The sequence below is a fragment of the Budorcas taxicolor genome, chromosome 1, assembly GCF_023091745.1.
Source record: "Budorcas taxicolor isolate Tak-1 chromosome 1, Takin1.1, whole genome shotgun sequence".
Taxonomy (NCBI): Eukaryota; Metazoa; Chordata; class Mammalia; order Artiodactyla; family Bovidae; genus Budorcas; species Budorcas taxicolor.
Window position 1 is genome coordinate 204,430,768 of NC_068910.1, and position 16,153 is coordinate 204,446,920.

General features: G+C 42.0%; 1 protein-coding gene across 1 annotated transcript in view; it reads right to left on the reverse strand.

The window, feature by feature from the left end:
* Positions 1-16,153, reverse strand: part of DSCAM (DS cell adhesion molecule) — a 678,525-nt gene that overhangs the window by 258,910 nt on the left and 403,462 nt on the right. The gene's annotated exons all lie outside the window — the stretch shown is intronic.

Genomic DNA, 16,153 nt, shown 5'->3' on the forward strand with positions numbered 1-16,153 from the left:
GAACGCTTTACATATGTGGGGAAATAAAGCACAGGGTTTGCAATTAGGAACCATCTGAGGAAGTAATCCCAGTGCAGGTGATTTGTCTTATTATATCAGTGACCTGATGCAGATGGAAGTTGACTTGCACTGGGGGACACTGGATTCTGGAGTGTGGCAGTTTGACTAAACCAAGCGAATGTGACATTTTGTTTTTGATTTGTGTTATGGCAAATCTTCAGGGATCCACTCTTGGGTGTGAAAGGTTTAAAGCATCGAGTATCTATTCTGCCTCTAACAGGAGATGAAGGGAGAATTAATAGGCTCTTCCTAAAGGCAATAAAGAACACAACATGGTATTGAACTTTTTCTGAAAGTCTGATGAAAACACATGGGCCATTATTCCTGACACCAATGTGCCTTCTGTGCCAAACAAGGATTATGGAAGCCAGTTGAATCGAGGTGCCAAGATGACTTTATAGAGTACCTATTTTAAAAAATATATAGATTAAGTAACTGCTTATTTGATGAGTTTTGTGAGATGCTGAAAAAAAAAAAAAAAACACCATCCCTATGCAAAATATACACATGTACTCTGCTTAAAACATACCTGCCAAGAGAAAGCAAATGTTTTGAGTTAAGTTACTGTGATTTTAGATTACTCCAGTCTTCTTTTAAAGAGAAGAAACAGATTTTTCCTAGGAGAGGTAGCATCTAAAGGTATTAGAACCCAGAAATCTTTTTCAGCAGATTAGTGGCTAATCGTAGGATGGATTTTTAATGTGGCAGTCACAAGGTTATATGAAAGGACATGGATCATGTCAACCATTGACTAGATACTTAACAAATGTGCATATTCTTCCTCTTCTTTCCACAATTCCTCATAAGGTTAATCTCTGCTTTGCAATTTCCAGAGTTCTTCATTTAGAGACAGAAATGAGGGCTTATGTGTTATATAGGAATTCCACCCACCACGAGAAATGGACTGAGGAGAAGGTTGTGCTTGTGCCTCGTCCCTCCAGTCACGTCCTACTCTCTGTGGTCCCGCGGACTGTAGCCTGCCAGGCTCCTCTGTCCATGGGATTTCCCTGTCAAGAATACTGGAGTGTGTTGCCATTTCCTACTCCAGGGGATCTTCCTGACCCATGGATTGAACCCACTTCTCTTGTTTTCTCCTGCATTGGCAGGCAGATTCTTTACCACTAGTGGTAACTGGGAAGCCCAGGGAGAAGGTTAGAGTCTATGTTGGTTAGGATTTTAGAAGCACACTGCAATGGCATGAGCCATAGTGAACATTACTTTACCCATAAAACAGCCAAGAAGGTGGAACTGACATCAAGACAGGAAGTAGCTAGAGATGGAACTCATTGCTGTTTCTCAGAGAAACAGCAGAGGGTGACGGCTAAGAGCACAGAGCCAAAGGCTAAACACCTGGGTTTGCTCTCCAACTTTGCTGCTTCTAGGTGGGTCATCTTGTGTAAGTCATCAAATGTTTCTTAGCTTTTGCTTCCTCATCTGTAAACTGGGGATTCATTTTATAGAATTGGTACAAGGATAACAGGAGTTAAGATTATAATAATTCTTAGTGCCTGGAAGATATAAAGTGTTGTAGGAGTGTTGGTTAATTTAGTATACACAGGTATGTCCAGCTTTAACATATCATTAACAGTTTCCAATCTGCAAATTAAATATTTGCACAGCCAACAGGTCTTTTCATAGTGAGCAATTTTACTTCACTAGATGGTATTCTGAGACAATTGTACTCAATAAAATCTAAATATATTTAAAATAAGGTGATAAGGGATGTCTGTCTCATGGTGAGAAGATTTTCTGGGAAAACAAAAGGCTGGAGATTTTATAAAGCAAATTTATTTTTAGCAAAATTAGCCTAACAATCACAAGGGCAGACTGCAAAGTTTAAGACATCATGTCAGAATCATTCTGTCCAGAGTGGTAGGCAAAAAAATGATCATCTACATTCTATGTCTATTTGGTTGAAATTTTGCTAAGAGCACTGAATCCCTCATCAAATGGACAGAGGAATTCCTCTGGAAGAATGTTTAATTATCACTGATCCATGACCCCTGCCCCCCTCAATTTGGATCTAACCCAAAAAAATGTTATTTAAAAACTTATCAAAGAGGTTTACATGGAAAATAGCCACTGACATCTTGTAAGTATAAGGCAATTACAGATGGAAATGGCTCAAAAATTGAGAATTCTTTCATATGCTCTCTTTAACCTCCTGGAATCAGGTACAGGGCAGAGAAGACTGGCGTACTGCAGTTCATGATGTCACAAACAGTCAGACACGACCAAGTGAAAGAACAGCAACAACATCAGGTACTAATGACCTTCTCTGCAAATGTGTCACCTATCCTCAGATTCTCTTCCTCTTCACTGCCATGGCCTAGTCATGATAGATAGACAGGATGTGCAGTGAAGTGTCTCCATCCATCTGGTTTCAGTACCCCAGGCTGGACAGCTCTATGCATTTTGCCATGGAAACACACCAAGAAAGGAGTCTCTGCTGTCTCAGGGCCTCCTCTAATGTAACACTCACTCACTTTCATGGGTGCAACCCAGAAAAGTGGGAGACGATCACCCACCAATGACATATGGGCGTCAGGATAAATGTCCTGTTTTTCCATCCTCCAAACTTATGGGACAACCGTGAGCTGTACTCTAACCTGTGCTTCTCACACCAGAAGGCATCAGAATCACTCAAAGCATTGATTAAAATCCAAGTTGCTGAGCCATGTCCCTAGAAGTTTTGACTCAGTAGGTCTGAGGCAGGATCCAAGATTCTGCCTTTTCTAATGAGTTCTCATGCTAACGAAGAGTTCTCAATGAATTGATGTTTTTGACCTGTGGTGTTGGAGAAGACTCTTGAGAGTCCCTTGGACTGCAAGGAAAGCAAACCAGTCGATTCTTAAGGAAATCATCCTTGAATATTCACTGGAAGGACTGATGCTGAAGCTGAAGCTCCAATACTTTGGCCACCTGATGCAAAGAGCTGACTCATTAGAAAAGACCTTGATGCTGGGAAAGGTTGAAGGCAGGAGGAGATGGGGATGACAGAGGATGAGATGGTTGGATGGCATCACCGACTCAATGGACATGGGTTTGAGCAAGTTTTGGGAGTTGGTGATAGACAGGGAAGCCTGGCGTGCTGCAATCCATGGGGTCACAAAGAGTCAGATGTGACTGAGCAACTGAACTAAACTGACTGAAAGAGTTTCAGATAATGCTGTGGGTCTAGAGATCACCCTTCTGTGATGTGTTCTGTGTGATGCCTTGGAAGGTTCCAGAAGGAATGAGCCCCAGTTGACCACAACAGCAACTAGCTCATTAAAGCAACTTTTATGGATTTTTCCCCTCCTTTCTTGATCTCATTTCCCTTCATTCTTTCACTCTGGGTTTCAGGAATTACACGTTGAATAAAGGATCTACAGCCAAACCTGCGACTAACACTGCTTTCAGTAGGAATTTAAGCTGACACAAGGTGAAAATTGGCTCTTCTCTGGATTTCTGAAACAACTCCTAACTGGTATATTGCTACCTTCTGGCTCACTTGAAGGCAATCAGCACACAGTCAGGTGAAAAATCCTTCAAAGACACTAATCACGTGATGGGACTTCTATGATTAACATTATCACTCCATCACATTGTTTCTGGACATAATCCAAACTCTTAGAATATTTTGAAGGCTCCTTATGACTTGGGTCCTCAGTCTCCAGCTGCATCTCTTGATAGTCTTCTCTTGCAGGGTTTACCCTATTCTACCTATCCTCTGGGTCCCCCTGGTTCTTCACATGCATGCTAAGTCGCTTCAGTCATGTCCAACTCTTTGTGACCCCATAGATGGTAACCTGCTAGGTTCCTCTGTCCATGGGATTCTCCAGGACAGAATACTGGAGTGGGTTGCCATTCTCTTCTTCAGGGTCTTTCACATAGACTTCTGTATTTCTTTAACAAATTATCAATAATTATTATTTACATCTCAGCTCATTTCACTTAGCCTGGGGGCCTCCCCAGAATCATCCTGCATTACCCTGTCATAGGCACGGAAGTTTGGTGTTGCTTGGTTAAATTCCTGCCTCCCACATCTGGCTGTATCCTTGGGAAAACAAGAACCATCCTTTTCTTGCAGACCGTCACACCCCAGCACACAGTCAAGTGTGGGAAGGCAGAAAATATTCTGCAAATGTTTGCTGAATGGACAAAGCAATGAATGGAAATTATGATTCCAGTTTTAAAGACTAGAAAACAGACCTTATCCAAAGTACCATGGCTCAGTTAACAACTCAGATCAGAGAGACCCTTGATGCACAAGGTCTCTGAGTAGGATGGGTCTGGAAGCACCATCTGATGGAAGAAGGCACAGGGCACTGTAGGAAGATTTTGGCCAAGGAGATACAAAACTGGAGGTGGAACAATTACAGAGCTGTTGAGACTGTTGTGATTTTGGGCCTAAACTAGTGCTAGGACACAAAGACTGAAGATTCTATATTTTCTACATTATAATTCTCCTAAGTAGCTGTTTTCCTTATATACATATATATGTTTATGCATGCTAAATTGTTTAGTTTTGCCTGACCCTTTGTGACACTATGGACTGTAACCTGCCAGGCTTCTCTGTCCATGGGATTTTCCAGGCAAGAATACTGGAGTGGGTTGCCATTTTCTCCTCTAGGGCATCTTCCTGACTCAGGAATCAAACCCAGTCTCTTATGTCTCCTGCACTGGCAGGTGGGTTCTTTACCACTAGTGCCATCTGGGAAGCCATATATATATGAATAAATGTTTATGGACAGAGGAGCCTGGTGGGCTATACAGTCCATGGGGGTCACTAAAAGTCAGACATGACTGAGGGACCACGACTTTTCTGCCTTTATGATATATACATATCATATATATATGGGCTTCTGTGGTAGCTCAGATGGTAAAGCGTCTGCCTACAATACGGGAGACCTGGGTTTGATCCCTGGGTCGGGAAGATCCCCTAGTGGCAAGAGTACTGGAGTGGGTTGCCATTTCCTTCTCCAGGGGATCTTCCCGATCCAGGGATCGAATCCAGGTCTCCTGCATTGTAGGCAGACGCTTCACCGTCTGAGCTACCAGGGAAGCCCATATATATATATATGATATGTATATATCATAAAGGAAGAAAAGTCCTAGTCCCTCAGTTGTGTCTGATTTTTTGTGACCCCCATGGACTGTATAGCCCGCCAGGCTCCTCTGTCCATACATATATATGTGTGTGTGTGTGTGTGTGTGTGTGTGTGTGTGTGTGTGTGTGTGTGTGTGTATACACATACACTCATACATACATACATACATACATAGGTTTCCTTTTATTTGCGTAATGCTTTATTTGTGATGAACATTTCTGCCAACATAGTTGGCTTTCCAATAGTGAGACTTTTCCAGTGGGGATGAGGGTAATTAAAGAGGTAGAAGGGATGGGTTTAAGCAAATAATTATGTTGCATCTTCAAAAGGCAATGCAGGCCACTGTTGCCATATATTTCTATGAGTCATAATTGCACGCACACTCTGTATGGCACTCTCTAGGCCCATCAACATCTTATAAATGACCCAATTTTATTCCATTTTAAATGGTTGAGTAATATTCATTTGTGTATATGTACTACATCTTATTTTTCCATTCTTCTGTTGATGGATGTTTAGGTTAAGTAAGTCAGAAAGAGAAAAACAAACGCTGGATATTAATACATGTGTGTGGAATCTAGAAAAATGGTATGCTGCTGCTGCTGCTAAGTAGCTTCAGCTGTGTCTGACTCTGTGCAACCCCATAGATGGCAACCCACCAGGCTTATCTATCCCTAGGAATCTCCAGGCAAGAGTACTGGAGTGGGTTGCCATGTCCTTCTCCAATGCATACATGCATGCTAAGGCACTTCAGTTGTGTCCAACTCTGTGTGACACAGATGTAGAGAACAGATGTATGGATACCAAGGGGAAAAGGCACAGGGGTAGGAGGAACTGTGAGATTGGGATTGAACTATATACACTATTAATATTGTGCATAAAATAGATAAGTAATGAGAATATTTTATAGAGCACAGGGAATTCCACCCAGTGCTCTGTGGTGACCTAAATGGGAAGGAAGTCCAAAGGGGAGGGGAAAAGAAATGCAAAAAAGCAAAATGGCTGTCTGGGGAAGTCTTACAAATAGCTGTCAAAAGAAGAGAGGCGAAAAGCAAAGGAGAAAAGGAAAGATACAAGCATCTGAATGCAGAGTTCCAAAGAACAGCAAGAAGAGATAAGAAAGCCTTCTTCAGCGACCATTGCAAAGAAATAGAGGAAAACAACAGAATGGGAAAGACTAGAGATCTCTTCAAGAAAATTAGAGATACCAAGGGAACATTTCATGCAAAGATGGGCTCGATAAAGGACAGAAATGGTATGGACCTAACAGAAGCAGAAGATATTAAGAAGAGGTGGCAAGAATACACGGAAGAACTGTACAAAAAAGATCTTCACGACCCAGATAATCATGATGATGTGATCACACATCGAGAGCCAGACATCTTGGAATGTGAAGTCAAGTGGGCCTTAGAAAGCATCACAACCAACAAAGCTAGTGGAGGTGATGGAATCCCAGTTGAGCTGTTTCAAATCCTGAAAGATGATGCTTTGAAAGTGCTGCACTCAATATGCCAGCAAATTTGGAAAACTCAGCAGTGGCCACAGGACTGGAAAAGGTCAGTTTTCATTCCAATTCCAAAGAAAGGCAATGCAAAAGATAGCTCAAACTACCGCACAATTGCACTCATCTCACATGTTAGTAAAGGAATGCTCAAAATTCTCCAAGCCAGGCTTCAGCAATACATGAACCGTGAACTCCCTGATGTTCAAGCTGGTTTTAGAAAAGGCAGAGGAACCAGAGATCAAATTGCCAACATCCGCTGGATCATGGAAAAAGCAAGAGAGTTCCAGAAAAACATCTATTTCTGCTTTATTGACTATCCCAAAGCCTTTGACTGTGTGGATCACAAGAAACTGTGGAACATTCTTCAAGAGATGGGAATACCAGACCACCTGACCTCCCTCTTGAGAAATCTGTATGCAGGTCAGGAAGCAACAGTTAGCACTGGACATGGAACAACAGACTGGTTCCAAATCAGGAAAGGATTTTGTCAAGGCTGTATATTGTCACCCTGCTTATTTAACTTCTATGCAGGGTATATCATGAGAAACGCTGGGTTGGAAGAAACACAAGCTGGAATCAAGATTTCTGGGAGAAATATCAATAACCTCAGATATGCAGATGACACCACCCTTACGGCAGAAAGTGAAGAGGAACTCAAAAGCCTCTTGATGAAAGTGAAAGAGGAGAGCAAAAAAGTTGACTTAAAGCTCAACATTCAGAAAACGAAGATCATGGCATCCGGTCCCATCACTTCATGGGAAATAGATGGGGAAACAGTGGAAACACTGTCAGACTTTTTTTTGGGGGGCTCCAAAATCACTGCAGATAGTGACTGCAGCCATGAAATTAAAAGACGCTTACTCCTTGGAAGAAAAGTTATGACCAACCTAGACAGCATATTCAAAAGCAGAGACATTACTTTGCCGACTAATGTCCGTCTAGTCAAGGCTATGGTTTCTCCTGTGCTCATGTATGGATGTGAGAGTTGTACTGTGAAGAAGGCTGAGTGCCGAAGAATTGATGCTTTTGAACTGTGGTCTTGGAGAAGACTCTTGAGAGTCCCTTGGACTGTAAGGAGATCCAACCAGTCCATTCTGAAGGAGATCAGCCCTGGGATTTCTTTGGAAGGAATGATGCTAAAGCTGAAGCTCCAGTACTTTGGCCACCTCATGCAAAAGGTTTACTCACTGGAAAAGACTCTGATGCTGGGAGGGATTGGGGGCAGGAGGAGAAGGGGACGACAGAGGATGAGATGGCTGGATGGCATCACGGACTCAATGAACGTGAGTCTGAGTGAACTCCAGGAGATGGTGATGGACAGGGAGGCCTGGCGTGCTGCGATTCATGGGGTCGCAAAGAGTTGGACATGACTGAGCGACTGAACTGAACTGATAACTGGATCACTTTGCTTTACAGTAGAAACTAACAGAACATTTGAAGCAACTATACTCTAATAACAATTAATTTAAATAAATAAAAGAAACAATAATTGCAAGCACATTACTCCTGTCCTCCTAGAAGGAGTAATTTTAGATGTATACTTTCTAAAATACCCCGTCCTGTCATGTAGCCTGACAGTATCCGAAGTTTGGAAAGGATTCCCCATGGTGCTTAAAATGATGGTTGTTTACACGATCACTGGCTTTGGTCTATTTATTAAGGGAAAGTATGATTTTTCTGTTTTAAAAGGCTGGATAGCTTGTTTGTAATTGAACAGGTATTTCTCAGTGTTAGATACAGTCCAGTGTTTTATGTCTGGAATTCATGGCTTCTAAATAGCTATGTATAGGCAAACAGTGGAAACGGTGATAGACTTTATTTTCTTGGGCTCCAAACTCACTGCAGATGGTGACTGCAGCCATGAAATTAAAAGTTGTTTGCTCCTTGGAAGAAAAGCTATGACAAACTTACACAGTATATTAAAAAGCAGAGACATGACTTTGCCAGTAAAGGTCCATATAGTCAAAGTTACAGTTTTTCCAGTAGTCATGTATGGATGTGAGAGTTGGACTATAATGAAGGCTGAGTGCCAAAGAATTGATGTTTTTGAACTGTGGTGCTGGAAAGACTCCTGAGAGTCCCTTAGACTGCAAGGAAATCCAACCAGTCAATCATAAAGGAAATCAATCTTGAATATTCATTGGAAGGACTGATGCTGAAGCTGAAACTCCAATACTTTGGCCACCTGATTGGAAGAGCCAACTCATTAGAAAAGACCCTGATGCTGGGAAAGATTGAAGGTAGGAGGAGAAGGGGACAACAGAGGATGAGATGGTTGGATGGCATCACTGACTCAATGGAAATGAGTTTGAGCAAGCTCCAGGAGATGGTGAAGGACAGGGAAACCTGGTGTGCTGCAGTCCATGGGGTCACGAAGAGGTGGACATGACTGAGGGACTGAATAACGACAACCCATAGCCATATGGGTTTCCCAGGTGGCTTAGCGGTGAAGAATCTGCCTGCCAATAGAGGAGACACAGGTTCAATCCTTGGATCCGGAAAATCCCCTGGAGAAGGAACTGGCAACCCACTTTAGTAAACTTGCCTGCAAAATCCCATGAACAAAGGTGCCTGGTGGGCTACCGTCCAAGGGGTTGCAAAACAGATGGACATGACTTGACAACTAAACAACAACAATAACAAAGTAGCTGTATATCTCCAAAGAATGGTTGTAGGTTTCCCTAGCTGTCAACAGGGATGGGAATTTCTTTTTATTGAAGGTAAAACTGGAAGCTACTCTTGTGGTGGCAGTGGAGGGTGGCAGTGCTGTACAAATAAAGATTGCCATTCTCTGCTGGATGGTATTTAATCAAGATAGTAGTTGATCAAAACTCTAGGTTAGATTTATGACACTGGAAACTAGACTCCAATGGCTTCCTGTAACACCCAGAATAGATGACCTGGCTCCTCCCTCCTCTCCTACTGAATGGTGAGCACACTGGTCTCTGGCTGTCCTCTACAAACACAAAACCCACTCCTGACTCAGGGTCTTGGTACTTGTTTGCCTCTCTGCTTATAACTGGATTCCTACAGAAAGATCTGTGACGCAACACTCCCTTGTGTCAAGTCTCTTTTCAAAAGTCTCTTCAGAAAGGCTTACCCTGTCCATTCTTTGGGGGTTAAGAGTTAGTTAGGGAGCTTGGAATCTACATGTATCCACTGCTATATTTGAAATGGATAACCAACAAGGTCCACCATATAGCACAGGGAACTCTGCTCAATGTTATGTGGCAGCCTGGATGTGAGGGGAATTTGGGGGAAAATGGAAACATGTATGTGCATGACTGAGTTGCTTTGCTGTCCACCTGAAACTATCACAACATTGTTAATTGGCCCTACTCTGATATAAAATTTAAAAATGAAAAAAAAAAAGGCTTACCCTGTTCATCCTGAAACTCCATTCTCTTATCACTCTCATCCCTCCTGCCAAGATTTGCTTTTCATAGCACAGGTAGATGTCTGCCATCATCTGTATGTTCACTGCCTCTCTCCTGCACTGGAACGTAAGTGTGTTTTTTTAACTTCTTAATATTATATTGTAGTATAGTTGTCTTGGAGAAGGAACCGGCAACCCAATCAAGTATTCATGCTTGAACAGTCCCATGGAGAGAGGAGCCTGGCAGGCTCCAGTCCATGGGGCTGCAAAGAGGTGGGCATAACTGAATGATGAAGCATACACACACAGTTGTTGAACAACACTGTGTCAGATTCCGGTGTACAGCACAGTGATTCAGTTATGCATATCCACATACCTATTCTTGTTCAGATTATTTTCCCATTTAGGTTGTTACTAAGCTCTATGAGGCAGGGATTGGATCTCCCCATATTGATCAGGCTGTACAACCAGCACTCAGTTGCTGTTCAATCACTCAGTCGTGTCTGACTCTTTGCAACCCAAAGGACTGCAGCACGCCAGGGAACCCTGTCCTTCACCATCTGAAATTCAGGTCCATTGAGTCAGTGATGCCATCCAACCATCTAGTTCTCCATTGTCCCCTTCTTCTCCTGTCTTCAATCTTTCCCAGCATCAGGGTCTTTTCCAATGATTCAGTTCTTCACATCAGGTGGCCAAAGTATTGGAGCTTCAGCTTCAGCATCAGTCCTTCCAATGAATATTCAGGATTGATTTCCTAAAGGATTGACTGGTTTGATCTCCGTGAAGTTAAGTCAAGAGTCTTCTCCAACACCACAGTTCAAAAGCATCAATTCTTCAGCACACTCAGAGTATGTCTTATTAAACATTTTATAAAATAGATGCTTAATAAGTATGTTTTGGAAAAAAATGAATGGATGAATGAAGCAACATGAGAGCATGAATATGGCATCCAAAATTGGGTTAACAAATAGCAGCAAGAGAGTGGCCTTTACAAGTTTTATTTTTTCTGCCAAATGAAGGTCAAGTAGGGGCTTTTTAGATAATGTGTTTGATTCACTATGTGGTGGCTCATTATTCAAAGGCAGAAACACAGACTCATCACAAGATATAAAGAAGTGTAAGAAGACTGACCTTTGGAGTCACAGACAGGAAATCATAATATTGGCAGCTTGCCCTGCAGTAATGCAGAGCCAATAACAGGAACCAAAGGGCGGGTGTGTTTTGCCATTAATTCCAGTCCTTTCCCTCAAAATGGTTTCACCAATACCAAGGTCACCCAACTGAGTGTGACATTAGGGTCATCATCTATCCACTGCTAGTGTAAGCCATGGGGCACATGTCTAAGTGCTAAGGGTTTTTTCCTCTAACTTCCCTTGTGATAACAGCTAATTTATTTTAAATTAAGCTTTCATAAATCTTCCCTGTGACCCAACCTATCAAAAACGTGCTAAGCTGTACAATGGTCCAAAGCCAAAAGACTCTGGTATGAGGAATAAGCAGGAACTGAGTCCCCAAATTCCATTTCTCTCATTTCTTTTTATCCTACACCTCAGCTTTACAGCCTCAGTTATCACCTCACCTCCCACACATAATTTATCCCCAACTGCTGCAGTTTCTTCACAAGTATAGTGCACTATTACCTTTTTGACTGTATTCCGTAGGCCACTATTCTAACTAATTGCGTGATGCTTGGGATTACCACCTGGCCTCCTCCATGTAACATGTCCTCAGTCAGTACCAAAGTCACATACACATCAGTGGAAGGAAAGGAGAAACAGGAGAAGAGCAGGAATGGGAGTTACCACCTGTTGGCTTTGCTCAGGCATGTCTGACTATTTGTGACCCCATGGACTGTAGCCCGCCAGGCTCCTTTGTCCATGGGATTCTCCAGGCAAAAATACTGCAGTGGGTTGCCATTTCCCATTCCAGAGGATCGTCTCAACCAAGGGATCAAACCTGTGTCTCTTGCATCTCCTGCACTGGCAGGCAGATTCTTTACCGCTAGCACTACCCAGGAAGCCCTTATCCCATTTTACAAATAAGAAAATTGAAGTAAAATATAAGTAGAAATAGGTTAAGGAATATAGTTAAGATAGCACAGCCAATGGGTTTCCAGATTCTGATAGAGATGAAAGGAAACAGAGGGCAGAGAAGCAGGGAGGGGGTTTGGGGAGTCAGATTGACAGGCCATGGGGTCTTTGCTGGGTTCTCTTATCTGCAGAGCCACAGCCCACTGACTGATACCATATGTATCTTCTACTTCCAAGGGCAATCAGTGCTAGGACTTCTGAGGTTCCCCATCACTTCCCACGTCAAGCATGTACTTGGTCATGGCAACAAGCAGGTGGGCTGACTCTAATCATGGCACCACCTGTGTCTTAGCTAGTCCTGTTTATCCCTTACTGGTCTCAAAACACATGCCTCAACACCTCTGTCCTCCTTCCTACTCATTCATTAAAGGAAGAGGAACTGGAAAGCCCTGCAACTAGCTGGGTGGTAAGGACATTTACAGATGTTATCTGATTCCATTCTCTCAGCAACTCCAAGAAGTATGTCTCATAATTTCTATTGTACAGATGAGGAAACTGTGACTCAGAAATTCAGTTGCCTTTTCTAAGCCATATAGAAGATAAACAAGCGGAAAAGTGGACTTTAGTTTACTTATTAAAAGTTCCAGGGTTACTGTATTTTTCAGTTTCTTTCTAACTCAACTTACACATCAGAGTTGATAGTTCCTGCTTCTTCCATGAAGTCTCTATCAAAGCCACAGAGCTCTCCCTTATCATAGCTCGCTTTGCTCTTTGACATTGTCACTTGGAGACTTTGCAACCACCCTGGCTGCAAGAAGGCAACTTCAAAGTCTTCAAGGTCCTTGTTCTAGTTCTACTTTTCCCAAGTTATATCTCAGAAGACCAAAAACTTTAAAGCCTCTTAGAGAAAAACATTCCCCAACTGATGTTACAGATTGAAATAAAAATGCATATAAGTATTCTCTAATACTGTTTGCTGTTGTCATGTGGGTGTTGTTTCTCCAACTTATTTTTGCATATTTTTCACGAATCAAAGCACAGATTATGCTCCAAAGTTAGCAAGTCTGCAGTTTGCAATATGGAACTTTCATTATTCTAAATGGCAACAATAAGTGATAAGATTCTTTATTTTACCTAAAGATCTATTTAGCTCATCTGGAATGTGATCAAGCTGAAGTGGTGACGAAATTCAACTACTTGACAATTCAAACTAAAATTTGAAATTCTGAGAGCAGCTGCCTGATCTAGGTATCCAAGAAGAAAGGCTGTCACTCACGGCAGCAATTAGTCATTCAGGTAGAAAGTTCTCTGCCCCAACTATTGTGTGCTAGGGGCAGAGCAGAAATGGATGAGATACTGTGTTTTTCAGATCTAGAATTTCCTTTGGTTCATTTTTTTTTTAAATGTTTTACACTTCTCTTCTGTGTTCCCTATGTATTCACTCATTGCACACATCTTTTCATTTGAAATTTTCAAAATGTTTATGATTGTTGTTCAGTTTCTAAGTCATGTCTGACTCTTTGTGACCCTATGGACTGTAGCACTTTAGGCTTTTCTGTCCTTAAATGTCCCCTGGAGTTTGCTCAAATTCATGTCCATTGAGTCTGTGATGCTATCCAACCATCTCATCCTCTGCTGCCCCTTTCTCCTTTTGCCTTCAATCTTTCCCAGCATCAGAGTCTTTTCAACTCTTCACAGCAGGTGGCCAAAGTATTGGAGCTTCAGCTTCAGCATCCGTCTTTCCAATGAATACGTATGGTTGATTTCATTTAGAATTGAATGGTTTGATCTTGTAGGCCAAGGGACTCTTATGTATTCACTCATGGCACACATATTTTCATTTGAATGTTTCAAAATGATTATGACAGCTACTTTAAAACCCTGCTTCTAATCCCAACTTCTGTATGTTCATTAGGTTGTTTCCTTTCTTTTTTCTTTTATTTATGGCTCACATTTTCCTATTTTTTCCCATACCCAGTAAATATATGTAAGGCATTGTGGATATGCTATGTATCAATAGTCTGGATTTTGTTGTCTTCCTTTTAAGAGTGTTAAATGTTATGATTGCAGACAGTTAATTTACTGGTGAAGAAGTTTATCCTGTCAAGAAAACTAATAGCCTTGAGGGTTTAGAAGAACCCTTATTCCAGGACTAGATTAGGTCTCTTTTAGTTGTGGCTTCTCTTGAGATTTCAACTGAATTCCCTGTGTATTCTCTACTCTGATTAGTCAGAAATTCAACACTTCTCAGCACTGTATAACTCTTGGAATCTTTAATCATGTCACATTTTCCTGGTAGCTGTTCTCTACTAGATCTCATAAAGTCTCACCCTAAGCATGTGAAGCATAGTACCTAGCTAAAGACTCAAAGGAAACCCTATACAGATATTAGTAAATCTTTCTTTGACCTGGTCCCCACTCCCTAGTACTCTGCCCTGAAATACCTAGCACCTCAATAATTCTAAATGTTAATCTTTGTTTATGATCACCTGAAAAGTCACTATCATCTATTTAGGCTCTTCATCCTGCTATCATGGTTTGGAAAGTGCACCAAGCAAAAATCTGGGGTGCGTTTGGGGAATATGTCATATTTATTTCAAGGACCACACAGCCCTCTACTGTGTGTTTCACTGCCTGAAAAATGATTACTTTACAAATTTTCGTCTAGTTTTATAATTGTTGATGGGCTTTCCTGGTGACTCAGATGGTAAAGAATCTGCCTGCAATGCAGGAAACCTGGGTTTGATCCCTACGTTGAGAAGATTCCCTGGAGAAGGGAATGGCTAACCACTCCAATATTTCTGCCTGGGAAATCCCAGGGACAGAGGAGCCTGTGGGGCTACTGTTCACGGGGTTGCAAAGAGCTGGACGCGACTGAGTGAGTAACACTTTCACTTTTCATAATTGTTCATGGTAGGAGGATAAATCCATTGTGTTACTCTCTGATGACTTTTTAAATTTATATCTTATGTTCAGTTCAGTTCAGTTCAGTCACTCAGTCGTGTCCGACTCTTTGCGACCTCATGAATCGCAGCACACCAGGCCTCCCTGTCCATCACCATCTCCCGGAGTTCCCTCAGACTCACGTCCATCAAGTCAGTGATGCCATCCAGCCATCTCATCCTCGGTCATCCCCTTCTCCTCCTGCCCCCAATCCCTCCCAGCATCAGAGTCTTTTCCAACAAGTCAACTCTTCACATGAGGTGGCCAAAGTACTGGAGTTTCAGCTTTAGCATCATTTCTTCCAAAGAAATCCCAGGGCTGATCTCCTTCAGAATGGACTGGTTGGATCTCCTTACAGTCCAAGGGACTCTCAAGAGTCTTCTCCAACACCACAGTTCAAAAGCATCAATTCTTCGGTGCTCAGCTTTCTTCACAGTCCAACTCTCACATCCATACATGACCACTGGAAAAATCTTTTAAGTTACTTGACCCCAAACCTGGCTGTCTGAAGTTTCCAACCATTTCTGTTGGTTCTACCTTATGGGGCCCTACTAGGATTATTATTATATTAGTTTGGACATATTCCATTGGTGAAAGAGCCCAATTAACTAAGTCAAGGACCTGAATCCTCTAATAATTTCTTTGCCCTGCCACATACAGTTTTTCCTCTCTACTGGCTCATTCCCATTAGTATGTAAGCTTCCCTTGTCCCATGTCCATATCTAACTTCCTTTCCATTTTCTCTGCCTCCTGCCCCGGCAACATTCTTGAAAATATAAAAATAAGTGTATTTTCTCGAGTTCCCACACATTCAGTTACCTCCCTTTCTTTTTTCAAGCCCCACTAATCAGTCATTCACTGTAGCCACCCTGTTGTGCAAGGTCAAACCAGTGTTCACCTTCCCCCAAACCCAATGAACCAGTCTTGGTTTTCCTTTTTTTCTACTTTTGGTGGGACATGATATTCTTTATTACATATCTTTCCTGATTATTTGCTATTTTGCTTTCAGGGCCCCACAATCCACTAGATTTCCTCTTGTTTCAGTGACTGCTTTTTCTTCCTGTCTTCTTTGTGGATTTCTCCTCTTATTCTGAAATCTTAAATTTTGGAATGCCTTGGGTCTAGACACTCTTGTTGTTCTCATATC